A 25,243-nucleotide genomic window follows, 5' to 3' on the forward strand; every position below is an offset into this window, starting at 1 on the left:
TGGGCGGCGCGGTGCGGCCGAGCAGGGGCAGCGGTGGGAGGAGCGGGGGAGCCGGACTGGGCAGCGGCAGAGGGTGGGGGAGCCCAGGGGGCAGCGGTGAAGTGGGGGAGCCCCAGGGGCAGCAGTGAAGTAGGGGAGCCCCAGGGGGCGGGGGAGCCCAGGGGGCAGCGGTGAAGTGGGGGAGCCCCAGGGGGGCTGGGCGTGGGGGAGCCCAGGGGCAGCAGTGAAGTAGGGGAGCCCCAGGGAGTGGGGGTGGGGGAGCCTAGGGGGGCAGCGGTGAAGTAGGGGAGCCCCAGGGGGCTGGGGGTGGGGGAACCCCAGGGGCAGCGGTGAGGGAAGTCTGAGGGGGTAGCAGCAGGGCGTGGGTGGCAGGGGGAGTCAGGAGCACAACAGCTGAGCCATCAGGGGGCAGGGGGTACACGCAGGGGAGCAGCAGCACTGTCAGGAGTTGGGGCTGGGGTGGGGCGTGCAGGAGTCCGGGGGCCTGAGCCTAGCCGTGCAGGAGTCAGGGGTGAGCCCAGGGTTGCAGGAGTCAGGGGTGATTCTGGGCCTGCGGGAACAGTATCAGGCGGTTGAAGAGGCCAGGCCAGGGGTGCGGGAGCAGTGGGTGGCCAGAGAGGTGAAGCCAGGAGTGTGGGAACAGTGGGTGGCAGTGGGGACAAGACCAGTAGTGCAGGAGCAGTCAGTGACCAGAGAGTCAAGACTAGGGGTGCGGGAGCGGCGGGCGGTTGGAGAAGCCAGGCCGGGGGTGCGGGAGCGGCGGGCGGTTGGAGAAGCCAGGCCGGGGGTGCAGGAGCAGTGGGCTTTTGGAGAAGCCAGGCCGGGGGTGTGGGAGCAGTGGGCGGTTGGAGAAGCCAGGCCGGGGGTGTGGAAGCAGCGGGCGTCTGGAGAAGCCAGGCCGGGGGTGCGGGAGCAGCGGGTGGCAGTGGGAGAAAGGCTAGTGGTGCAGGAGATGCGGGCGGGTGGAGACGCCAGGCCGGGGCTGTGGGAACAGTCAGTGACCAGAGAGTCTAGACCGGGGGAGCAAGATCAGCAGGTAGCAGTGGGAAAGAGGCCGGGGGTGCGGGAGCAGCGGGTGGCAGTAGGAGTCAGGCCAGGGGTGCGGGAGAAGCGGGTGGCAGTGAGAGAGAGGCCGGTGGTAGGAGGGCTGAGGTCAGGGCTGCGGGTGGCCAGAGGGACGAGGCCGGGAGTACGGCCACGGGTGGCAGCGAGGGTGAAGCCAGGAGTGCGGGTTCGGGTGCCAGTGGGGGTGAGGCTGGGGTTACAGGAGGAGCATCCGGTAGAAGAGGGAAGCCTAGGAGTAGAGCGGCAACCTCAGGAGGAGAGAACAGTGAGCTCAGGGGTGCAGGAGCAGGGTGTGGCCCTGGGAGCCCCCCAGGAGCAAGGTGTGGCTCTGGGAGCCCCCCAGGAGTGGGGAGAGGGCCCGAGGGTGCAGCATCAGCCTGAAGGGGAAGGGGAGGTGAGCCCAGGAGTGCAGGGAGGCCAGCAGAGAGAGCAGCATCAGCAGGAGAAAGGAGGGTTTATCAGGGGTCTGCAGGAGAAAGGGGGCCTGAGGCCAGGCCTGCAGGAGGAGGTGCTCAGGCTGGGCGTGCAGGAGGAGGTGTTCAGGCTGGGCTTGCAGGAGCAGCCTGAGGAGCCAGAGTGGCTGAGCCCAGGTGTGCAGGAAGCCGGGGGGACCCTGGGTGTGCAGCAGCCACAGCGCAGGGAGGGGAGGCGGCGAGCAGCACAGGTGTAGGGCATGAGAGGAGTGAGCCCAGGAGCCTAGCACGGTCTCCGGCCCAGACTCTTAACAGTGTAGCAGCACCAGCTGGTGAACCCAGGAGGGTGGCCTCAGCGCTGGCACCACCGCTAGCTGGGGAGCGCATCACCACCTTCATCCCATGAGCGTGGCAGTGCAGTGCCATCACTGGAAGTCAGCAGGAGAAGGTGGGGGTGAGCCCAGCATCGGCGTCCCTGGCCAGCGAGCCTGGAGCAGCCTGAGCAGCACCCATAGGAGGAGCCTGGAGGGGTGAATCCTGGAGTGTCGTGGCCGTAACACTGCTGCCGGTCTGGGTGATTGGGAGTATAGCAGCAACACCACCCTTATTCATGCACTGAGTCTGGGCACCCATCAGCACCGCCCCATGGCTACAGTGAGCTTTGCACTGTAAAGCCACATGCAGCGTGCCATGTCCTGTACGCCAACAACAGCTGGAGCATGCAGTGACTCTGGCAACATGTAGCAGCAGCATTTTACTAGCTTAGAGTATAGCAGAAGCAATGATGCCTGGCAGCATGCAGTGAGCCTGGCAGTGTCCTGCCGCAGCACTGTGCAGTGAACCTGGCAGCATCCACACAGCAGCATCGCTACCAGTTTGGCTTTCCTGGAATATAACCGCAGCGCCTTTCCCATGCAGTGAGCCTGGCAATTTATACCCTCTCAGTCCTGGCAGCTTGTGAGTGCAGCAGCAGAGGAAGGAGGTGATCCTGTGGGTACAGGGGCACTGCCATCGCCAGCCCAGCCAGAGATGGTGGGGAGCCTGGAGGGCAGGAACTGGAGGTAGAAACTGACAGGTAAGGGGAATGCTGAAAACTGTATCCTCACAAATCTGCAGTGCTTTCCCTGGTGTGTTCTCATTGCCTGGCCCAGGGGCAGCTTGTGGAAGGGGAGCGTGTGCTCATGGGAAGTGTCTGGGTTAGTTTTCAGCTTAGGCAAATAACCGCATAATGAATGGCTAGCGTGGCTGTGTGCAGTACTTGCCTATGCTGGAGGGAGTCAGGACAGCTCATCTGTGTGTCATAGGCCCCATACTACTGAATTCTCCTTTAGTTTGGGCAACAAGGAGCAGTTCAAGTCCTGCTTCTGTGGAATTTTGATACTGTGGCGTGCAGCGCAGTTACCCCCTGAGTGTGTTTCCTTTCAGACAAGGTTTCCTGTAGGTTCCCTCCTAGTCGGTTTCCCTTGTCTGAGGGGAAATGGGCAGAGCTCGATTTTTCTTCCAGTTATTGTGAGCAGAAGGTGGTAGCCTGCAGACTGGAGCTGCCAAGGTGGAAAGGCTCAACAAGAAAGAGGCCCAGGGCTGTCACGATCTGGGTACTGAACGACACCCATATTCATGGGCCCTTGGCATAGAATACTATGCAATTGTGAACTACTCTATCACCACATCCCTCCCTTGCATGCACATGCAAACTGCTGCATATGTGCTATATCCATGCAGGAAACCTGCAGCCAGTGTCCTTCGTCCAGCCTGATGCTCCTGTCCAAAGCTCGGAAAGGCTACCAGGCACCGAGCCAGCTGGCATGAAACGTGATGGGTCACTGACCAGGGCTCATTGGGAAGCTCAGTCCCCCTCCCACTCCTGTGCACCATCCCTGGGGCAGGAGAGGGTGCTGAGATTCCTGTCAGGGGCTGATCCAGAATCCTGCTTGAGGGTCCCTCTTTCCTAGCAGCCCCTGGCTAGTGGCTGTTTGACAAATCTGAAATCCTCCAGCCCCACACTGGCAGCTAGAAGGGTGAGGAGAGTCCTCTCAATCCCATCCACGCTGTTCTGACCCTCCTCTGGCCTCTTGCTAGGGCCCTTCTCCCCTGTGGCTACAGCAACTTCAGTGCTGAGTGCCCAGCTGCCAGCAACAGCCAGAACTGGTTGAGATTTGTGCAGTCATGGGTGCCCTGGGGTTCTGCACAGTAGGTGCAAAACTTACTGGAGTTGGGTTAATTTCATGCTGCCTCTGTTTGGCAAAGCTCAGAGATGCGTTGGAGCTGTCTGCAGACTCAGGCATCAGGCTTGGATCTGGGGCCATGCTGGGCTGGTGTCCTCTGTCGTAGAGGCTAGAGAACCTTTCAAAAATCAAAACTTAAATTCTCCTGAAACTGGTAGCTGGGCCTTCGTGCTTTCCCAGGACAAGCCGCTAGCTGAGAGAGCAGGGGGTTGCTGGGGGAGAGGATGTTGTTTAGGAAACTGCTCTGAGCACTTAGACTGAATTGCCCCCACCCTGTGCTCCTTTTCCTGTTTAGCTCCGCTATCTCCCCAGTGCTCTCTGAGCCCATTGGTCTCTGCAGTAGGGAGAGCCCCTGCTGCTTTCCTTGCGCAGTGCTCTACGGTGGGGCATGCCTTCTCTTCCCAGTGGCTATAGGACCTCCAGCTTCTCCCTGAAGTGCCCCCAGAGAACTCTCAAATAGCCTGTCCCAAGGGCTGGAATAACAGCAGTAGCCAGCCCACCTGAGACTTGGAGGTTCAGGAGCTGGCTCTGCCTCGGCAGAGGCACTCAGGCTGTGGGGTCAAGCAGCAAGGGAGCTGGGTCAGAATGCGGGGAGAGGGGCCGCGTTCCCGGCTCCAGAGGGTGTAGAGCAGGATTTCGAAGACACGATCAGCATTCTGAAAGCAGAATTTCTTTGCCTCTCTTCTCCTGTTCCTACTAATACGTCCGCTGATTGGGCCATGCTGGTGCACTGATGCAGGCCTGGCTTTCTGCTTCCCTTTTACCAGCCCCATGGGAAACACTCTTGCGAACGTTTCTCCTCTGACTGGGTTTGGCAGATCCCTTAAGTGTTGGGGGACTAGGGACTCCTGGGTTCCCTCCCCAGCTCTGCCACTAGCTTGGGCAAGTCCTTGATCTGCTCAGAGGTTCAGCTCACTCACCTGTGAAACAGGGATGATCATTCCTGCCACTTCGGTGTATGCAGAGGGCACACCCAGTGCAAGTGTTAACGAGGTATAATGACCTTGCTGGCACCACGTGGCTGGCACATCACAGAAGCAGCCAGCTAGGGGTCTGATTGTCATGGTGGTGCTGGCTGCAGGGTTGGGCTCGGATCTGCTCCCTGAAGCTTGGGGTGTTCAGACCTGCACTTGTGATGGGGCCCGTCCCATTCGGGTGCCTCTGGTCTGGGTTAATCTCCCCTGCAGGGCTCTGCTTTTCCCACTTGCTTCCAAGAGGTCACTATTCTTATCACACCAGTGCTGGGACTGCAAATACCCTGGGCTGCACCTCAAGCAGCCTCTCCTGGCTGACTCATCCCTCCCTCCCCTCAGCTCTCACTGAAATCGGTGGGCACGGCTGACCCCAACCTGTGTGGTGTCGGCCAGGGCAGTGCTGATCTGGACCCATCCCGCCCTTGGCCCCTCTGCTGAGGCTGCCAGTGGGGAGCTGCTGGTAGTGTGGACAGCTGCCTGCTAGAAACAGCTGGAGGCTAGCTTGCTCCACAGAGGTGGGTGGGCGGCTGGAGCTGCTAGCCTGAGCAGCGTTCAGGTCCGCACCAGGCTCTGTGACCTGGTACCGATCCCTTGAGCTGCCCAGGCCTCACTAGCCTGGGTTTCGACAGCACGGTGCTTCAGGCCGGGCCTGGGGAGTGGCCTCTGGGTGCACGGCAAGGTGGGCAGGAGATTGTGGGTACGGCTCTGGGGATGGCGCACTGCTCGTCTCTGTGATTTCCCCTCTGTCTGGCTCCTCGGCAGCTGGCAGCTCTATGGCTGTGCCCGGGGTGCTGTGTGTGGGCGTCGGGCAGGGTGACTCAGTCTGAGAGCAGAAAGCCCGCGAGTGCTTCGCCTGTCCTGGGCAAGGCAGCTGGGTCCCTAGGCCTGCGTGTGCACTTCAGCGTGCAGGGACAGGACCAGGAGAGCCAGACACCCAGAGCATCCCGCCAGCGGGACAGCTCTAAGCCAAACAAAGGCTGGCTGCGCCCGTGTGGCCACTCCCAGCCCATTGTTGTGAGCCCCCGCAGTGGAGTACGGCTCCCACAGCAGGGCCATAGATTCTCGCCCGTCGCCAGGCTGTATTAGCTGCCAGGTGGGTGTCACGGAGTCCCCGGGCGATGCTCTGGAACTGCTCCCCACTAAGCCAGTCAGGACTTTGGGGAGCCTCCTCTCCCTTGGAGCAGACTTGTTCAGGGCAAGAAGCTCACACGGCTTCACCTCCTGGGTCTCTCCTTGGAGCATTCAGCATCCTCTGCCCCTCCGTGGGCTTCCCACAGCGAGCCCACCCAGGCGGGGTCCTGGGGAAGCCACAGGGTTCTGCACCCCCACTTTGCAGTCAGACGTGACTCTCAGCCAGCAAAACAGAGGTTTATTCGATGACAGGAACAGGGTCTAAAACAGAGCTTGTAGATACAGCGAACCAGACCCCTCGGCCGGGTCCATTCTGGGGGGCAGTGAGCCAGACCCCTAGGTCTGCACTTCACTCCTTATCCCCAGGTAGCTCCAGACTAACCTCCCTCCAGCCCCTCCTCTCTGCTCAGCTCCTTTCCCGGGCCAGGAGGTCACCTGATCCCTTTGTCTCCAACACTTTCAGCTGGCACCTTTGCAGAGGAGGGGCCCAGGCCATCAGTTGCTAGGAGGCAGAGTGCCCGGCAGTTAGGGGCACTGGCCCCTTCCTCTGTAGCAATCACACACCCTTATCCCACCACCGAGATACTTAAGAACTGCCTAGGGGACACTGAGGCACCAACACAGTATTCAGAGCAAACATTAGGAACAGTCCCAGTTCGTCACAGTGGGGTACTGCTCTGCCTGGCTGCCAGGCTGGCTCTCGCCAGGGTCGTCCTCCTCCCACAGAAGCTCTCGGGAGGGGTGGAGACTCACTCACTGGCAGGCAGGCACCATGCCTCGGGCGAGACAGCAGCCCCCTCGGCTAACGGGGATCCATGCAGGATGCTCCATTCTGCATCCCTCCATGTCCCCCTCCAGCTTCACTGGGAGGAGCTATTTGCTTCCCATTATGAACTTCTGGGCAGCATTGCTGAGCGGCCGGTAAATGGCTGCTGCGTTCCACCCCAGAGGTGGCTGCATGTCTGTGGTGAGTGAAGCAATTTGGAGCGTGTACAACATGTTGGAGTCTGACTGGGAGGGGGCCGCCCAGACTTTGTGCTCTCCTGTAGAGTGGAGGAGTCCAGCGGGGAGAGGGAAGGATGGAGGGGGCGCTCCTTGGCTGTGTTGCATTTTCTTGCCTGGTTCGCTTGACTTTGCTGGCAATTAACTGCGCTCTTGCAGGGTTCTTGGCCTGTTCCCTAGCAGGATGACCTTCTCATGCAGCTGGGCCCTCACTGGGGCTTGCTCCCAGTCAACCTGGGAAGGGCAGAGCGGCTGAGATCCTCTGCGATATATGAGAGAGAGAGAGAATGTCCATGTCCATGTCCATGTCCATGTCCATGTCCACGGCTGGCCCACCCTGCCCCATGCTGCTCCTGCAGGACTCTTGTGAGGAAGGGGAATTTCCATGCACTGGAGTGGGAGCGGGGTCTGGTCCTGCTTTCTCTGTGAGCTCCACAGAGGCAGCAGTCCTGCTGCTGTGCTTAAGCACTGTGCCCTGCATGGCAGGTTGGCTGAGCATGCTGAGCACCGTCCTGGCAGCCAGAAGCTCTCAAGTTTCAGTCCTGGCTCTGTCGCAGACTCCCACCAAGTTGCTGCCTGCTCATGCCTCAGTTTCCCCATCTGTAGCAGAGTGATCCTGTGGCTATTTACTCATGGGGTGCTGAGTGAGTTAATCAGTGGCTATGGCAGTGCCGTTAGTGCAGGGAGCTCCATCTAAGGTCTGCTCCTGCTCCCGGTGAAGCCAGTTCTTTTCTTTGGATCAGCCTCTGAAATAGCAGCCAGCCCTGAGCAGACCCAGCCGCTGCTGCTCGGCCACCCTCAGGGTTCCTTTGCGAGAAGGGTGCTGCTGGCTCCTGTGAGTGCTGGGGCAGAGCTCAGGCACCACTGTGCTGTCCTGGTGCCATGCCCTCCATTCCTCTGCTGTGCGAGAAGGCCTGCACTTGAGCTCAGATAAGAGGAGATAAAGGAACCTGTTTGTAGCCCCCGGGCTGAGCCAGTCACCTGTCTGCTGCCCCGGATAGCTCCTCTGTGCCGGTTGGCTGGGGAGAAGAGTCCAGCTTACAATCCACGCTCAGAGAGGCTGATTCAGGGGCACTGAACTTGTCTCTGCACAGCCGTGCACCTTGTGCAGCATCCTGTGGTGGGCTGATGGGAAACAAAGGGTAGGAATAAATGGTCAGTTTTCAGAATGGAGAGGAGTAAATAATGGTGCCTCCCAGGGGTCTGTACTGGGCCCAGTCCTATTCAACATATTCATAAATGGTCTGGAAAAAGGGGTAAACAGTGAGGTGGCAAAATTTGCAAGTGATACAAAATTACTAAAGATAGTTAAGTCCCAGGCAGACTGCAAAGAGCTACAAAAGGATCTCACAAAACTGGGTGACTGGGCAACAAAATGGCAGATGCATTTATCACCATTAAATTTCAAAGTAATGCACACTGGAAAATATAATCCCAACTGTACATCTAAATGCTGGGGTCTAAATTAGCTGTTACCACTCAAGAGCGAGATCTTGGAGTCATTGTGGATAGTTCTCTGAAATCATCCGCTCAATGTGCAGCGGCAGGCAAAAAAGCAGAATGCTGGGAATAGTCCTGCTTCTGTGGAATTTAGGACAGAAAATGTCATGTTGCCTCTGTATAAATCCGTGTACGCCCACCATCCTGAATACTGCGTGCAGATGTGGTTGCCCCATCTCAAAAAAGATGTATTGGAATTGGAAAAGGTTCAGAAAAGAGCAACAAAAATGATTAGGGGTATAGAACGGCTTCCATATGAGGAGAGATTAATAAGACTGGGACTCTTCAGCCTGGAAAAGAGATGGCTAAGGGGAGATATGATTGAGGTCTATAAAATCATGACTGGTGTAGAGAAAGTAGATAAGGAGTGTTGTTTACTACTTCTCATAACTCAAGAACTGGGCATCACCAAACGAAATTAATAGGCAGCAGGTTTAAAACAAACAAAAGGAAGTATTTCTTCACACAACACACAGTCAATCTATGGAACTACTTGCCAGAGGATGTTGTGAAGGCCAAGACTATAACAGGGTTCAAAAAATATTGAAATAAGTTCATAGAGGATAGGTCCATCAGTGGCTCTTAGCCAGGATGGGCAGGGATGGTGTCCCTAGCCTCTGTTTGCCAGAAGCTGGGAATGGGCGACAGAATGAATCACTTGATGATTTCCTGTTCTGTTCATTCCCTCTGGGGCACCTGGCATTGGCCACTGTCAGAAGACAGGACACTGGGCTGGATGGACCTTTGGTCTGACCCAGTCTGGCCGTTCCTATGTTCTTATGCTGCTCCTGTTACTGTAGGGCTGCTTGTGACAGCAGCCCAGCGAGCACTTACTGCCTGCTTGCATTACTCCCAAGGCAGCTCTGTGCACAGGGGTTACTGGGGGCTGCCCAGGAGTGCTGCAAGTTCATGGGGGTGTTATTGCCGGGCTGTTTGGCAGGCCTGAGCTGTGGGGCATGTCCAGCTGCATTGATTTGATGAGTTAGTCTTTCTGGAGCTGTTTAGTGTGTGTGCACCATTGTGGGATGGTTTGCAGTGTGTGGGTGTGTGCGCTGTAGCCTGATTTGGGGTGGGTTAGTAGTGCTGATGTAATTTATCCACTCAATTTAATTTATTTATTAATTTTAATTAATTAGTAATATTAATAATAATTATTGGATATTAATTAGTATGGGTTTGGCTCGCCAATATGTTTGATCAGAAGATAAAGTTCGTCCTGAATCAGGCTTCACAGAGTTTATAAAAGGAACTTGGGGGTATATGACAGGAGCTTACACTGAGACAGATATAGTCAAAAGACATTTTATTAAAATCAATGACATGGTAAGCAAATGTTAAAACAGTTCAAGATTACAAAGTTACAAAATATCACAGTTCTTTAAGAGAGAGATTTATGATAATACACTGTTATAAGCTGCAGACTTAATTGATACTCACTCTGTGCAGTAGTGCCTTGGGCGTTTTTTCACACCTCTGGCAGAGGAAGTTATTTCAAGATGGTTTGCGTTCTGATTTTAACTGTATGTATTCTAAATGCTTCAACTAAAATGAAATATGAGGGAGATTAAATCCCTTTTCACTTACTGTGTTGAAAAGAAATAATACTGTAGCCTATTTAATAGTTAATAGCCGTTGTAGCTGGGTAGCATCGATGCGTAGATGAGGGTGGAAGCGCTGAAGAGTAGACAGGAGCAGATACACCCAGCTATCACCTGTCTAATGGTGATTTGTTTTACCTTTATATAGAGCATGGGTCGGAAATCCTTCCTCCTATGCCCAAATTTCATCTTTCCCCCACAGAAATGTCAGGGTACACCTGCCTCACGGGCTAACGTGTATGCGTGTGAATAACAGGTATGTACGCATTTGTGGGTACTTGTTAGATTTGTGGGCAAAAATCCCTTTTTCCACCCTTTACTGTTATTGGTTCAGTTAAAGGTCTCCAGACATCTGTGTAGGTATTTTGTCGTCTTATCACTTTTCTGAGTAAGGGTCCTAAAATATGCTAAAGTTGCCTTAGCGTCATACACGATGTTTAACCTGTAGGTTTCTTTGCATTTCAGCCAAACTTATTCTTAATATAAATCTATAAACCTATTACATCAATTGCTTAAATTCATATACAAACCAACAAATTAATCCTCATGGCTACAGCTCGCACTACCTGTGCAATGACATGTGGAGTTTGTGTGCACACCCACTGCTTGTCCAGTGGCATATAAGGTGCGTGTATGTGTGCATTGCTTGTGCAGTGCTGTGTGTGTGCAGTATTTGTGCAGTGGCATGCGGGGGGGGTGTGCGCACCCACCACTTGTGCAGTGATGTGCAGTGTGTATGTGTGCACATTGCTTGTGCAATGGTGTGTAAGGTGTGTATGCATTTCTTGTGCAATGGGGTGTGGGGTGCATGTGCACACTGCTTGGTATTGGCATATGGGATGTGTGCACTGCTTGTGCAATGGTGTGTGCGCGCGTGCGTGCATGCTGCTGACACACCCTTGGCTGGTCACATTCAAGGTTCCAGCAAGGTTATTTTCAAAAGCTGTTTCCTGTTGTGATTGCACTATTGAAAATCATTCACCGGCCGGACCAGGGTGTTATAGGGGAACAGCCTCTGTTTTGCTTTGCGAGGGATTTGTTTTTCCTAGAAAGTAACACACTTTGTAGTTTTTGTTACACACAAGGGACTCCTTGCATCACTCCTTCCCCCAGCTCCATATACACCACCTCCCATCCCCCTCTATTTCAGGGACTCCTGCAGGCCCTACTCTCATCTTTCATGCCAGGGGCTGTGCCCCCTAGTCTCCCCTCCATGCTCATTCCCCTTACCAGGGTCCCCTGATCTGCGCCCGGGGTCATGGGCTGTATGTTGCCTCCCTTCCTTCCTCTGTTACATGTCAGGGGCTCTGTCTCCTTCATGTCCCCTATTCACTTCCTTCCCCCATTAGTTCTTTCCTTCCTTTCTGGAAATGAAGTCGCTCAGGACGTCAACAGTTTAACTCCGTAGCGGAGCTGAGTTTGGGGAGTAGGGTGTTAGTGGCTGGCTGCCTTCCCACGTAACTGGTGCTTTGATCTGTAGATTGTTACAGAGGGGCTTGAAGCTGATGGGCATGTTAACCAGGTGACCAGGGCTCTGTGCATCCCCACGTCCCCTTCCAATGCCCCCCCTCCCCCTGGCAAATTGGGAGAGTACTGCCCCTTGATGCCTAGAACGTGCCTGGGCACTTTGGAATCGGTCGGTTGCTGGGGGAGCCTCTGATCTGAGCCACGCAGCTTGGCAGACGATAGGATCGTAAAGGTCCCATCTGCTGACCTGAGTCTGACTCCTTTATACAAGGAAGGATGGAAGTGACTGTTTCTGGGATTTGGCTTGTTTCAGTGGAGTCGTGTAGCCATTGCAGTGTGAAGCCGCAAAGCTGAAGGCAGGGTGAGATGCCAAGGGACCCCTCGGGGAAATGACTGTCGGTGGGGTTCAGGGCAGTTGGAGCCTGCAGATGGATAACCCTATCGCTGATGTAAGGTAGTTCAGCAAGCTAAGGTATGGGTGAGCAAGCCCCATGATTCCGGGCGAGTGGGTGCAGGGGTCAGGAATCCTGCCCTCTTGTGCAGCCTTGCACAATTGTCCTGCTTCACCATGAGCCTGTCCCCCCCACCCCCGCACCCAGCGTGTGTTGCTGGCAGAAGGTCAGGTGAGTCAGTGCTCTGACTGGTCTGGCAGACCCCTGCGTGCCTAGGGCTGTCTGACTGCTGGAGGAGAGACGTGCTTGTCAAGCAGTCCTCCTCCCACACCGCTCCATTCTGTCTGAGCCCTGCCCTCTCTTCCTGGAGATGGCCCTCAAAGATGTTGTGTCGCGTGGTGCGCTGGCAGGTGCTGAGTGCCCTTACTTCTCAGGGAAGCTGCAGGGAGTTGAAGGCACCCAGAACCTTGCAGGATCATAGCACGGAAGAACGGCTGTACTGGGTCAGAGCAGTGGTCCTTGCAGCCCAGCATCCTGTCTCTGACAGTGGCTGCGGGTCCATGCTTCAGGGGGGATGAACAGAACAGAGCAATTGAGTGATCCAGTCCCAGCTTCTGGCTGACTGAGGCTTAGGAGCATGGGGTTGTGTCCTGGACCATGCATGGACCTCTGTGTGCAGCCAGGGGGGCTGTGGCGGTTACTCTCCTGAGGCAAGCCCGGGGGAGTTTGTAGCCCCCTGTGGGCTCTGGGCTTGTTTCTCCCCCTCGTGGCCTTTTGCACCCCTGCCCTTCACACGCGATCTCCGCAGAAAGCTCCTTTGTGGCTCTGTCTCCCGGGGCCGGAGCAGAGACAAAGGGGCCCTTCTCCCCCTGGCAGTGAGTGGGAAGCGAAGCAGGCGCGGTCTGGCTCCTGCTCCCCTGGAACGGCCCTGGCAGAAGGGTGGGCAGGGGAGTGAGAAGGCGGCTTGGGGCTGGTGGTCCAACTGTTGGCATTCTAGGCCATTCCACATGCTCCATAGGATGTGTCTGCTGGTCTCTGTTCATTTGCTGGCCTTCCTGCTCTTGACTCCTGGTCCCCTGTGGTGCCCGTTTGATCCTCTCCCTGGGGGTCCTGCTGCGCCAAAGTGTCCTTCGCCCTCTAGCACTGTTGATGGCAGTTGCCTGCCCAAGGGATGTCGTCTCTCTGCTCCCCAAAGATTCCACTTTTGGGCTGTGGAGGAGGAAGTGTTTCCCACTGGTGGCCTCAGTGGATCTAGCTGGCAGAGACCCCTGCACTGCCCAGCTTATCAGGGTTCTGGGACTGTCCCCCACAGCTGGGCGCCTCCCCTTGGCAGCTGGCAGCTGTTTGTGGGTCCCAATGTGCTGTGGTCACTAGTGTCTGACTAGCTGGGCTGAGAGCCACCAAGCACTGTCCATGCTGGTGTGGCCGGGCCAGCAGGCTGCAGCAGCTTTGGGGCACACCTGACCCATGCTGGATTTGAACTGGCAGCTGGGAGATGAGAGGACGAACGCCAAGCCATGCCAGTGAGCCCACCAATGCCCCTCGTGCCATGCAAGCTGCTGGAGGAGGGAGTGTGTGTGGGTCTCTGCCTGGGCCCACTGTCCCAGCGGGCATGGCTGCGTGGGTGGAAGGCCAGACTTGGGCTCTTTGTTAACCTGAGCAGGTCCCTGTGCCGGGGTAGGAGGGTGGGGGTCGGGGTGGGGGTGCGACGCCACGCTGGCCCTCGGTGCTGGAGAGGCTGGTCAGTGCCCAGGCAGCAGGCGCTCTAGGGGTGGACACGACTACCTCGGGGCCTGAGCCTGGCAGCATTGCCCAGTGTGGGTTACGGGCTCCCGTCAGGTGGGGAACACGGGTGGTTGGAGCGCGGGGGGTGGGGCTCGGGCAGTTCCATAGGGCAGGAGGAGGAGGAGAGGCAGTAGACAGGACCTAGCGGCGCTTTTCCCTCTCCAGCACCTCCGGGGATGGTGCAAGAGCAGACGCCAGGGGCTGAGATCATCCCTTAGAACCCCCCTGTGCCCCCATTTCCATGTGTGGCACATCACTGCCCCTCCCCCCACGAGGCCGCCGGGCGCGCACCGCCTCCGGTGCAAGGTGGCTGAGTGCCATGCAGCTGCGGCGTGGGCAGGAAGCCAGGGGCATGAGCTGTTGGTGCTGCGGGGCGCTGGGCAGGGCAGCTGGTGCAGGAGCAGGTTTGAACTCCCCTGGGTGGGCGGAGAGGGGAGCTGGGAGGGGTTGGTCGGTGGGGTCTGTGTCGGTAACTTGAAGACTGGCTCCCCCCAACACTAGTGGCTCGCCCGGCCCGGCCTTGGGCTGCAGGGTGCTGCGTGGGCACGGTTGCTCCCCAGTGCTGCAGGGGCCTGGTGATGTAGCAGCTTCCCGTCTCCTCCCTTGGGCACAGCCCTGTGGGTGCCCTCAGGAGCCCCTGCACTGCCTGGGTTGTTGGGAGGGGTGCAGGGGGGGAGCTGCCCCACCTGTCCCTCTCCATGTCGTCATTCCCCTCCCACCCCCCAGCTGAGACGCCACAACCCCATTCCTGGCTCCTTCCAGGGTCATTTGGCCGGCTGTTGCCATGAGAGCGCAAGCCATCGCTGTAGGGATTTCCTGACTTCCTGCTGAATTGGGCTGGGGCCCCAGGCCTGATCTGGCCCCCTGACCGGACAGGAGAGCTGAACCCAGGGCTCTGCCCTGAATGCCCCGACACTCTCGCTGTGGCTAGTGAGAATGGGCAGCTTAAAGCTGCTCTGGAACAGATCCCTGCCAGCGTGTGGCTTTGCCCCCCAAACCAGCCTTCTCTGCCCTCAAGGTCCCCCACCAGCCTGGGGCACTAGAGGGGGCTCGGGGGTTCTCTGCTGCCTAGCAGGCTCAGGGTACGTGGCTCTCCTGGGCTGGGCTGCAGCCAGAACTGCTGGGAGGGGAAGTGGGGGGAACTGGGGTGAGGGCACTCAGGGCACGGTGAGATATGGGGGCAGTGCCAGGCAGCATGGTCAGGATCCCCCCGGGGCACAGTGTTCCTCTGGCACCTGCCTGTGCCCTCCTGGACAAGCCTCATCTGTCTGGTCATTTCTGCCCCCCAGCCAGGCCTGGGGCTCTGCCTTGACCCCTGCAGCCACCCATGTCTCCAGGACAGTGTGTGTGTGTGTGGGGGTGCACTGCCTTCTAGTGGCAGCAAGGCTACAGACCCTGCCCTGGGGCAGACCTGTGGCTTAGTGCCTGAGGCCCTGCCTATGTGTGACCTTGCTGGTGCCCCCAGTGCCCATGTGTGCTGCTGCTGCATGGGGGAGCAGCAGTGTCACCATTGGGGCTGGCCCCCCCCAGCCATTGCCCTAGGGCTGTCTGTGGCCAGACGCCCTGAACAGTATGTGGCAGTGCCCTGGCCCACGTGCCCCCCCAGCCCCTTGCAAGGCCCTGTCTGCCTCCTGCCCGGAACCACCGGCAAAGGGGCCCATGGTCCTGGCTGCTGGGGTTACACTGTCCCTTTAAGAGCCCCGACTGCTGAGCGGGTGCACTGAGCTGGAGCCTTTCATCTCCACCCTCTTCGTTTCCTTTCCTCTGGGGCTCCCGTGGGTGGGGCCTCCTGCCTGGGGGATGGGCGAGTAGCCAGGGGCTGCCCCTGTCTAAATGGAGCCAGAGGCATTTGTATCCCAGCTGGTACCAGTCAGAGACCTTGGGCTGATCCTGCCTGGGCAGGGGAAAGGAAGGAGGCCCAATGGGGACGGGACTGGGGCGTTCCCTGCTCCTTCCTGTGGGACCTGGGCTGAGCCACTCCATTCTCAGCAGCCCCTGGGAGCCCCAGCCCTGCAACAGCCCCATGGTGCCAGGTGCTGTACGCTGTGCTCCCTATTTCACAGAGCTGACTGGCTGGCCTGTGCACCGGCTCTCATGTGGTGAGTCAGGGCGAGACGTCCCCACCTCCTGGGAGCGCTGTGGGACTCGGCCCATCAATGATGCTGCAGGGCCCTGTCTGTGTCCAGCTCAGGCCCCAGAGCCTCTGTGTGACTGAGGGAGGGGCTGGGCCAAGGGGGGTTTTGTGGGAATTTAACACGTCTTCACCAAGAGCTTCTCACGCCAATGTCAGTGTCTGACCCAGAGACCCCCCCTGCCACTGCTGCGTGAGCCAGACCCACAGCTCTTGGTGTCACTCCTGGGAGAGGCTGCTCCTGTCTGGCCACGGGGTCCTGCTGGACCCCATGTAGCCTCCTGTGGGCAGATCTCCCCTCGCCAGGCTGGGGGGTCTGGGGACTGGCTGACAAGTGGGATTCTCACCTCTTCTGGACATAGTCCAAAGGAGCCAGCAGCAGGAGAGGAAATGGGCCTATTAATTAGCAGCAGCAGTAATTGGTGCAGCTACACTGAGGGGGAGAGCTGCTGAGTCTGCCTGGGTTCATCCTCCAGGCTGTACTGCGCTCTGCCTGCGTGGTGGGAGTGAGGGGCACCGCCAGAGCCGGATGTGGGGAGCCCAGGGCTGGGCTAGCAGGGGGCTGTGGGCTGGGATTGAGGGGCACTGACAGAGCTGAGGGGCACTGACAGAGCTGGGGGGCGCTCAGGGCTGGGCTAGCAGGGGGCTGCTTGGTGGGAGTGAGAGGGCACCGGCAGAGCTGGGGGTCGCCCAGGGCTGGGATTGAGGGGCACTGACAGAGCTGGGGGCCGCCCAGGGCTGGGCTAGCATGGGGCTGCATGGTGGGAGTGAGAGGGCACCAGCAGAGCTGGGGGTCGCCCAGGGCTGGGATTGAGGGGCACTGGGAGAGCTGGGGGTCGTCCAGGACTGGGCTAGCAGGGGGCTGCGTGGTGGGAGTGAGAGGCCACCGGCAGAGCTAGGGGTCGCCCAGGGCTGGGCTAGCAGGGGGCTGTGGGTTGGCATTGAGGGGCACTGGCAGAGCTGGGGGTCGCCCAGGGCTGGGCTAGCAGGGGGCTGCGGGTTGGAATTGAGGGGCACCGGCAGAGCTGGGGGTCGCCCAGGGCTGGGCTAGCAGGGGGCTGCGGGTTGGGATTGAGGGGCACCGGCAGAGCTGGGGGTCGCCCAGGGCTGGGCTAGCAGGGGGCTGCGTGGTGGGATTGAGGGGCACTGGCAGAGCTCAGGGGGGAGCCCAGGCCTGGGCTAGCAGGGGGCTGCATGGTGGGAGTGAGAGGCCACCGGCAGAGCTGGGGGTCGCCCAGGGCTGGGCTAGCAAGCGGCTGCGGGTTGGGATTGAGGGGCACTGGCAGAGCTGCGGAGGGGAGCCCAGGACTGGGCTAGCAGGGGGCTGCGTGGTGGGATTGAGGGGCACTGGCAGAGCTCAGGGGGGAGCCCAGGCCTGGGCTAGCAGGGGGCTGCATGGTGGGAGTGAGAGGCCACCGGCAGAGCTGGGGGTCGCCCAGGGCTGGGCTAGCAAGCGGCTGCGGGTTGGGATTGAGGGGCACTGGCAGAGCTGCGGAGGGGAGCCCAGGACTGGGCTAGCAGGGGGCTGCGTGGTGGGATTGAGGGGCACTGGCAGAGCTCAGGGGGGAGCCCAGGCCTGGGCTAGCAGGGGGCTGCATGGTGGGAGTGAGAGGCCACCGGCAGAGCTGGGGGTCGCCCAGGGCTGGGCTAGCAAGCGGCTGCGGGTTGGGATTGAGGGGCACTGGCAGAGCTGCGGAGGGGAGCCCAGGACTGGGCTAGCAGGGGGCTGCGTGGTGGGATTGAGGGGCACTGGCAGAGCTCAGGGGGGAGCCCAGGCCTGGGCTAGCAGGGGGCTGCATGGTGGGAGTGAGAGGCCACCGGCAGAGCTGGGGGTCGCCCAGGGCTGGGCTAGCAAGCGGCTGCGGGTTGGGATTGAGGGGCACTGGCAGAGCTGCGGAGGGGAGCCCAGGACTGGGCTAGCAGGGGGCTGCGTGGTGGGATTGAGGGGCACTGGCAGAGCTCAGGGGGGAGCCCAGGCCTGGGCTAGCAGGGGGCTGCATGGTGGGAGTGAGAGGCCACCGGCAGAGCTGGGGGTCGCCCAGGGCTGGGCTAGCAGGCGGCTGCGGGTTGGGATTGAGGGGCACTGGCAGAGCTGCGGAGGGGAGCCCAGGACTGGGCTAGCAGGGGGCTGCGTGGTGGGATTGAGGGGCACTGGCAGAGCTCGGGGGGGAGCCCAGGCCTGGGCTAGCAGGGGGCTGCGTGGTGGGAGTGAGAGGCCACCGGCAGAGCTGGGGGTCGCCCAGGGCTGGGCTAGCAGGCGGCTGTGGGTTGGGATTGAGAGGCACTGGCAGAGCTGCGGAGGGGAGCCCAGGACTGGGCTAGCAGGGGGCTGCGTGGTGGGAGTGAGAGGGCACCAGCAGAGCTGTGGGTCACCCAGGGCTGGACTAGCAGGGGGCTGCATGGTAGGAGTGAGAGGGCACTGGCAGACCTGGGGGTCGCCCAGGGCTGGGCTGGGCTAGCAAGGGGCTGCAGGTTGGGATTGAGGGGCACTGGCAGATCTGCGGAGGGGAGCCCAGGACTGGGCTGGGCTAGCAGGGGGCTGTGTGGTGGGAGTGAGAGGGCACCGGCAGAGCTGAATGTAGGGAGCAGACCCTCTCTCCCCTATAACCAGACCTCTTGACCCTTTGCTGCCAAGAACAGACCAGTCCCCTCCCCTCCCTGTTCCTGAGGCCCTGGCAAGGTCCCTGAGCGCTGGCTTGGGCGGGGGTGGCTGAGACACGGCTCCTTGTTCCTCACTCGACGGCTCCCCCAGTGCTGAGAGCAGGGACAGGACGTCCCCACCAGGGCCCTGAGCCAAAGAGGGGTTATGTGAGAGCCCCTGATGCGGGGGGGAGGGACTCCTTAGGGAGTGAGCCCCCACTCAGTCAAGGGCAAATGCGGGAGCCCAGCTCTGCCCCCTCACCCTTGGACAATGAGCTCATTGACTCCCAGGCCCTGGGAGCTGATGGGGGAGGGCAGGGGGCCGTTTGTGGCCAGAAACTGAGCTATGGCCTTGGCTGCAGCCTCCGCCCCATCAGTGCCCCTGTGGTGGCTGGGGCCTCCGAGGCGGGTGGAGATCCCTGGCTGTTGCCAGCTGTGCACGCTGCAGGGAGATTGCTGGAGGCTGGGCTGGGCTGGGCTGTCTTGGTAGGGGACATCTGGGGCAGGCCTTGTCCCAGGGGTGGGAGCCAGTGCCCCCCTCCTCCCCCATGGTGTGCATGAGGCTGCGCTCTGTCCCAGAGGGGCTGTGTGCCAGGGCTGCCGACTGGGCAGGCAGAGCAGCGCTCTGTGGGGGTGTGCAAAGGGGATCCCTATTCCTCTCTACTGGGGTCCCATGGCTTGGCTCTGCCCCGGTGCCTTGGGTAGCTGCTCTCGAGCAACCCCGTCCATATGTTCTGCCCCGGGCAGGGCTCGAGGGGTCCGTGAGTGGGACCCTCCCTCCCCATGCCCGGGCTCGCTGTTTGCATTGGCACCTGGGCACGCCTGGGACCAGCTGCAAGGCGCCCTCCTGTCTCTGCCAGAGCCAACAAGCAGGTGCTGGGTTTGAGTCCGGTCCCTGCTCCCCCCTAAAATGGGGGGAGGCACTTCCCCTGAGGGGCTGGTTTCCCTCTGGGGTCGATGCCTGGGGCAGGGGCTTTGGCATAGAATCATTGCAGCCAGGCAGTGGCTCCGCTTCGCCCCCGGGTGGCTCCGGGTGGAGCTCTCTCCCTGCGGAGCATGATGCTGTGCCCGGCCTGAGGAGATGTGCCTGACATTGGGACCTCTTTTCTCTCTTCCAGACTGAGTCTGGCTGATCCCATGGGCTGGAGCAGCCAGGCCCCCACCCTTGACGGATGTGCTGGTGAGTTGCAGTACGCCAGCCTCAGGGTCGTGCTGGGACCCCCCAGGGATCTTGCGCTCTGGAAGTGGATGGGTCAGGATTAGCACCGCTTTAGGACTTGCCCCCCCCGCCCCCTCAGGCCTCTGTACAACTCAGAAGACCCTGGGGGAGGCTGAAACGGACTCCCTCCCCGCCCCCTGGAATATCCCCCCCCCAGCACTGCTGGAGCCCCCCCGCCCTCTGACAAGCCCCCTAGGGCAGGACCGCAAGGCCCAGACAAAGCAGCGCCCCAGCCTCAGGTAGGGTCTCCGCTGCACTGTACTGTCAGCCTTCCCGCGCTCCCCAGAGACCCATCCCCACCTGCAGGCTGTCAGCACCAGGCCAACGGGGCACCGGACACTGGTGTGGCTATGGAGGGGCTCAGGCTCTGGGCTGGGGTCCCCAGGGGCCTGGGGATCTCTGCTGCCTGTTTCTCCCCAGGCACAGAGCCTAGCTGGGTGTGATTGGGCTGGGCTAGCTGCTCAGGTGGGCGAAGGAAGCGCAGCACTCCTGTTTTCTGTTCATCCTCTGGGCTGGTTGTTTGGTGTGTCCCCCAGCCTCTGCCCGCACCCTCCATCCAATTGTCGGCTAGTTGGTGCCTGGGACGGTATCACAAGCTGAGTGAAGTGCGCCCTCCTGTGGCCAAGCAGAAAGGTGCCCACTGAAGCCAGCTCTGTGCCGAATGGGGCACCCATGCCAGGATGGGGCTGTACCCGGCTCTGGACTGGTGGGAGTTCCCTGTTTGTAGGCTCTGGGCTGGCTCCCAGCAGCCCCCACCAGGGCTCTCCTTCCCCCGGGCAACTGTCACACCAGCCCTTGGTGTGGCATTTGTGACTCAGGCCTTGTCACAACGCATCCCTGCCTGCCAGTCAGCTTGTCCTGCTCCGTCCGTAGCTTGGGAGCCTGCTTTGTATGTGGGTGGGAGCCGACTGAGGGCAACCCAGCTGCTCAGGGCGTGCTGGGGGAGTTTCCTTGGGGGCCTGCTCTCCTTAGTGTGATGCCTGGGATGCTGGATGGCCAGGAGTGGAGCAGGACATGCTTCCCAGGCAGTTGGTACCAGCCTCCGTGCCCAGTGTGATGCCAAGGAGTGCTGTGCTGCAGGAACTGGGGGGTGGTGGAGGCTCCATAATAGGTTCTCTCAAGCAGTGCTGACTCCAGTGCCCCAGTGCAGTGCTAGGGGTTGCTGTGGTGCAGGGAGTGGGGCCTGGAGGCTCAGTAGGGAGGGGCTTTCAGCAGTACTGACCCCCTTGCCAGGAGGTGCTGTGCTGCAGGCAGCAGGGGGTCTCAATAAGGGGTGCTCTCAGGCGGTGCCAGAGAGTTCTGTGCTGCATTCGGCAGGGGAAGCTTTTGGGGTACTAGGGACTCATAGGGGGCTCTCTCAAGCAGTGGCAGGGGGCTCACTAGGTGGTGCTCTTGGGGTGGGGGGGAGCTGGCCCCCATTCCATGTGGGAGGTGTCATGCTACTGGAGGGTCCGTCTTTTGGCTGAGATTCAAAGCTGACCGTGACTGACTGTGGTGAAAGATGCCACTTTTTTGTGAGGGTGCGTTCGCTAGCTGAGCGGACGGGCCAGGTGCCAACCCCTGAAGTTACTGGCTGCTTGTGTTAATTTCCTCTGCAGCTCCAGTATCCCAACAAATGTCTGATGCCTTGCGCTGCCTACTACTGGGTGGAATCAGAATGGCCTTGCTGTGGGTCAGAGCCCCCTCATGCTTACAGTTAACGGAGAGTCTCCTTACGCCTGGGCTTTTGGAGCAGGAGGGTCTGAGCTCTGTCCCTGTTGCTGCCGGGGAGTCCTGGACAGCCATGCTGGGTGGCACAGGGCTGGCCCTGGAGCCCTAGACTGCTCCAGATTTGTTAGTGGCTTCTCCTTCTTGTCCTGTCTGTGGTTTCTGCAGCTGTTGGGCAGCTGCTGCATTTCGCCCTCGTAGTGGAGACAACCCATGTGGTCAGGGACTCAGCTGGGATACAGCCAGGAACCCCTACAGCTGCAACGCTCCCCACCTGTTCCCGGCTCCTGGAGCCAGCCAGGGCACTGCTCGAGGTTAATGCTCCCTGCTGGCTCAGGCGGGGAGCAGAGGGGGCATTGGGCAGTGGCTGGGCAGCCACGTCTGAGATCTGGGCTGCTCTGCGTCAGGCGCGGGGTCCCACGTGGTACCAGCCTGTGGGTAGGACGGGGGGTGGGTCCTGGACATGTCTCGTTCCCCCCCACCCCCCTGATGGGGATTCCGCCAGACTAATCTGCTGCAGGGATTGCCAGTGCCGCTGTGCCATGAAACCCGTCTCCCGGTCCCTCTGCGGACAAAGGGAGGGGCACCAAACCTGCCAGCCAGCCCCTGGGCCCTTGCCACATACAGCTCCGCATATGGAAGGGATTTGAGGGAGGCAAGCGGCTGGAGGCTGGCTCGTCCTGGGTGTGGATGGGGGCACAGGGCAGGCTGCAGCCGTCTCCTCGGCTAACAGGTTCCTCTGTCACCCTGGCTGGCAGGAGCGATGGTGCTTCCTCCAGCCCCTTCCGAGTGTCTGTGTCACACGCTGCATTGCATCCCTTCTGCTGTGCGCCGCATGCAGCCTCCCCAGTCTGCCGGCTGCTGCCTGGGGTGCCTGGACGCCCACCCTGCAGGCCGTCCCTACCCGTGGAGCACCCCCTAGTGCCGTGCTGGAGCCAGGCCTGAGGCTCCGACCCACCAAGCTGGCTGCTCGGAGAGGCAGGGGCATGGACATGGAGCCCGAAATGGTGCCAGGCATTCTCCCCTCTTCCCTGTCACCCACTGGTGGCTCACCCAGGACGGGCACAGGGCCGTGGGCTTGCATGCGCCATAACTCCTGGGTGGGCGTAGCCAGAGTTGATGAGCACTGGGATTTCCTGGGAATGAGGTGCCGGGGCAGATCCTAGAGTGCTGCTCAGTGCAGACGGAGCAGGGCCATGCCATGTCTGCCCACTCGTTTTCCACAGCACAGAGCTCAGGGCTCCATCTAGCCCCTTTAGAGCCCATCAACCTAGTTCAGTGCCCGCTGCCAGCCAGCCTGCAGGGCCTGGCGCCTGTTCCCTCGCCCCCCCCCTTTGGGGTTCGTACCCGCTGTGCAGGATTCTCCCCGGGCGCTGGACCGTCCTGGCTCTTCCAGCACCCTGTGGGAGCAGCAGTGCTGTCAATAATCGTTGCTCTGGTACCACATTAATGGCCCCTAGTGCCCGCAGGGGGCAACGTCCCTGGGGGCCAGGGCTGCCCAGGACCCAGCTGGGAGGTGCCTACCCACACAGCGCACCTGGGAGCAGTGGGTACTTGGCTGTTGTAGTGTTCTTTGTCCAGTCCCCTCCCATATGCCTGGGGAGTTATATGAGGCATGGTGACCCCCGGCCCACCGACAGTGCTGGGGATTGGCCTCTGACAGACACACAAGCCGGGCATTCCAGGGGGCAGTGGCACCATGCTGTCAGCTGAGCTGCCCCAGGTGCCCAGAGCTCCGCTGGGGCTCAGTGGCTGTGGGTGGAGGGACAGTTCCTCTCGTGCTGTGGGGCAGATAGTGCCTCGGGGCCTGTGTGCTATATGGGCTGTGGCGGGGACCGTCTGCGTGTGCCTTTGCTGCACCGTGGGGAGTGCCCCAAGCTGCCGAGATGAGCGTGGCCCACGGGGAGGGGCACTCCTCGGTGGGAGGGGGCGGTGGGGACCCAGCTTCTGTAAGCCAGCGGCTCTTCACCAGGTGCCTTTCCCCCTCCCAGCAGTGGGGTGCCGGATGCCACGATGGGATGTCAGTGTGTTGTGGGCAGCAGGGGCCGTGGCATCTCGCTGTCTCTAGGGCCTGAGGGGGCGGGGGCAGGATGGATCCGTGGGGCACCTCCTAGGGGCGGGTATGAGGGGCTGCTGGAGCCAGGGCAGTGCTATCTACCCCTGTTATATCCTGGGAGCAGGTCAGCAGTGCCTCCCAGACCAGCACAGCTCCCCTGTTGGGGGTCCCCTCAGATGGGTGTCAGGGAGCTTGTGGGCAGAGGGCCCATTCCAGGGGATGTTGTGGGGGCGTGGGATTGGCCCTGTATCACTGCGGGCGAGTGGGGCTCATTCTGCATGGCTTGCTCACCTCCGTGTGCTGGGGTCAGATAGTGGAGTCATCGCAGGTCAGTGTCTCTCTGACTCCCAGCTCCATGACTCGCCAGCACCCGTGGGCAGTGTGTGCAGCTTCTGGGTGTCACTTGCCGGAGAGGTGACCCAACCAGCAGGGCTCGTGGCAGGGCTGGCTCCCCGGGGAGTGTCCCTGAAACTCTGCCTGGCCCTGCCCCGGGAATGAATGGCCTGCTCCAGCTGCTGAGCTCACTGCCATGTGACCAGCCACCCGAGAGTGGCAGACTGTAAACAAACGCCAGCCAGCTGTGCCACTGAGCCCTGGGACTCCAGCCCTGGCTGGCGAGATGCAGGAGGTGAGTGGCGACGCGCCAGCCCCCCCGTGCAGGCTGCACCAGGCCCTCTGCCTGCGAGCTCCCTGCCACCCATCCGAGGGGACCCCTGCTCACAGGCCCTCAGAAGTTGCTGGGGCTTTTAAATGGCTCCCTGTGCCGGGGATGTGACCGGAGCCTGAAACTGACCAGGCTGGGTTGCTGGCATTGCCTAGCGTGCCAGGGGAGCAGAACCCCCCCTACCCCCGAGGAGAGGGACACCCGGAGGGTTTGCAATGACCATGGTGGGAGTGTAACAGACAGATCTTATCCTGGTGCTGTGTGAGGAGCAGTGGAGTTTGAAGCGTGGCAGGCAGGGGTGGGCTGCGCACAAGGTAGCGGTGTGGGACAGGACATGGGAGGCGGGTGGTGTCTGGGGTGTGGGGCCAGGGCTGTGTGGGGGCTGGAGAGCTCCCAGTCTGCAGCTGCCTCTGCACTAGTTAGTGAGTCTCTGTTCCCAGTGGTGACAGGCAGGCAGGTGTCTGGGGAGGAGCTGGCCCTCGGTCGATGCTCTCCTGGGTTTGCCGAGGGGGTAGGAGCTAGCTGTGTGATGGGACATCTGGGCCCCCCATTGCAGGGACCCCTCACGGGCTCAGCTGAATGGGCCACAGGGGCTGAGCTACCCTCTGCCCCCCGGAGGGGCTGGGTGTGGGGGATGTTGGCTGGGCCGGGTTGGGGCTTGTTCACTTGATGTTTGATAATAGCCCCCGCAGACCCCGCTTGCAGCCAAGCAGGCGATGTCTGGCCCATACTCTGCCTATCAGGTCAGAGCTGACATAGCACATGTGTAAGTCATGGCTGCCTGGCATGCCAGTGCCGTGACACACGTGTGCAGGCAGGATGTGCCTCACCAGCTTGTTTCAGCCCCTGGGGCTCTTCTCTGGCTCAGCAGTGAGTTCAGCCCTGTGGGATGAGACCGGGAAGCTGGGATGCTCTCCACACCACCTGCCTGCTGGCACCCCCGTGCCAAGGATGCCCTTGGGAAAGACCCCTGAGCCTGGCTCTTCCCAGCTCCCCATTGGCCCTCCCCCCCCCCCCGAGGTGGGGCAGGCTGTCGCTCGTGGTGCTTTGTCCACTCTTATTCGGTGCCTGAGCAGCGGGGCTTGTGCCCTGCCTTGTCCATCCACCTCCTTCCCTCCCTCACTGCTGCCTCCCCGGCCCCAGGATGCACTGCCTCTGCTCAGCCCCCAGCCCCAGCTCCAGAGATGTCTGCCAATGCGGACCCCCCACTGTCTCACCAGAGCCCCCCCTAGCCTGGCCCAGCCCAGGGATCTCTCATGCTGCAGTTGCTCCTA

At 60.5% G+C, this 25,243-nt stretch overlaps 1 protein-coding gene across 5 annotated transcripts in view; it reads left to right on the plus strand.

Moving 5' to 3' along the window:
• The first annotated feature begins 878 nt into the window (after positions 1 to 878).
• The window catches only part of TNK2 (tyrosine kinase non receptor 2), a 69,903-nt gene continuing 45,538 nt past the window's right edge, over positions 879 to 25,243 (plus strand). Inside the window, exons 1-3 of one of the 5 annotated variants that reach the window (XM_075068332.1) lie at positions 879 to 2,553; positions 10,057 to 10,164; positions 19,442 to 19,781. The gene's annotated coding sequence lies outside the window, so the exon portion shown is untranslated. Of the gene's footprint in view, positions 2,554 to 10,056; positions 10,165 to 11,504; positions 11,737 to 19,441; positions 19,782 to 25,243 lie in introns of those variants that run through there. The other 4 variants (XM_032777283.2, XM_075068334.1, XM_075068333.1 and 1 more) reach the window with 4 other exon arrangements.

Source organism: Chelonoidis abingdonii, chromosome 8, assembly GCF_003597395.2.
Source record: "Chelonoidis abingdonii isolate Lonesome George chromosome 8, CheloAbing_2.0, whole genome shotgun sequence".
Classification (NCBI taxonomy): domain Eukaryota; kingdom Metazoa; phylum Chordata; order Testudines; family Testudinidae; genus Chelonoidis; species Chelonoidis abingdonii.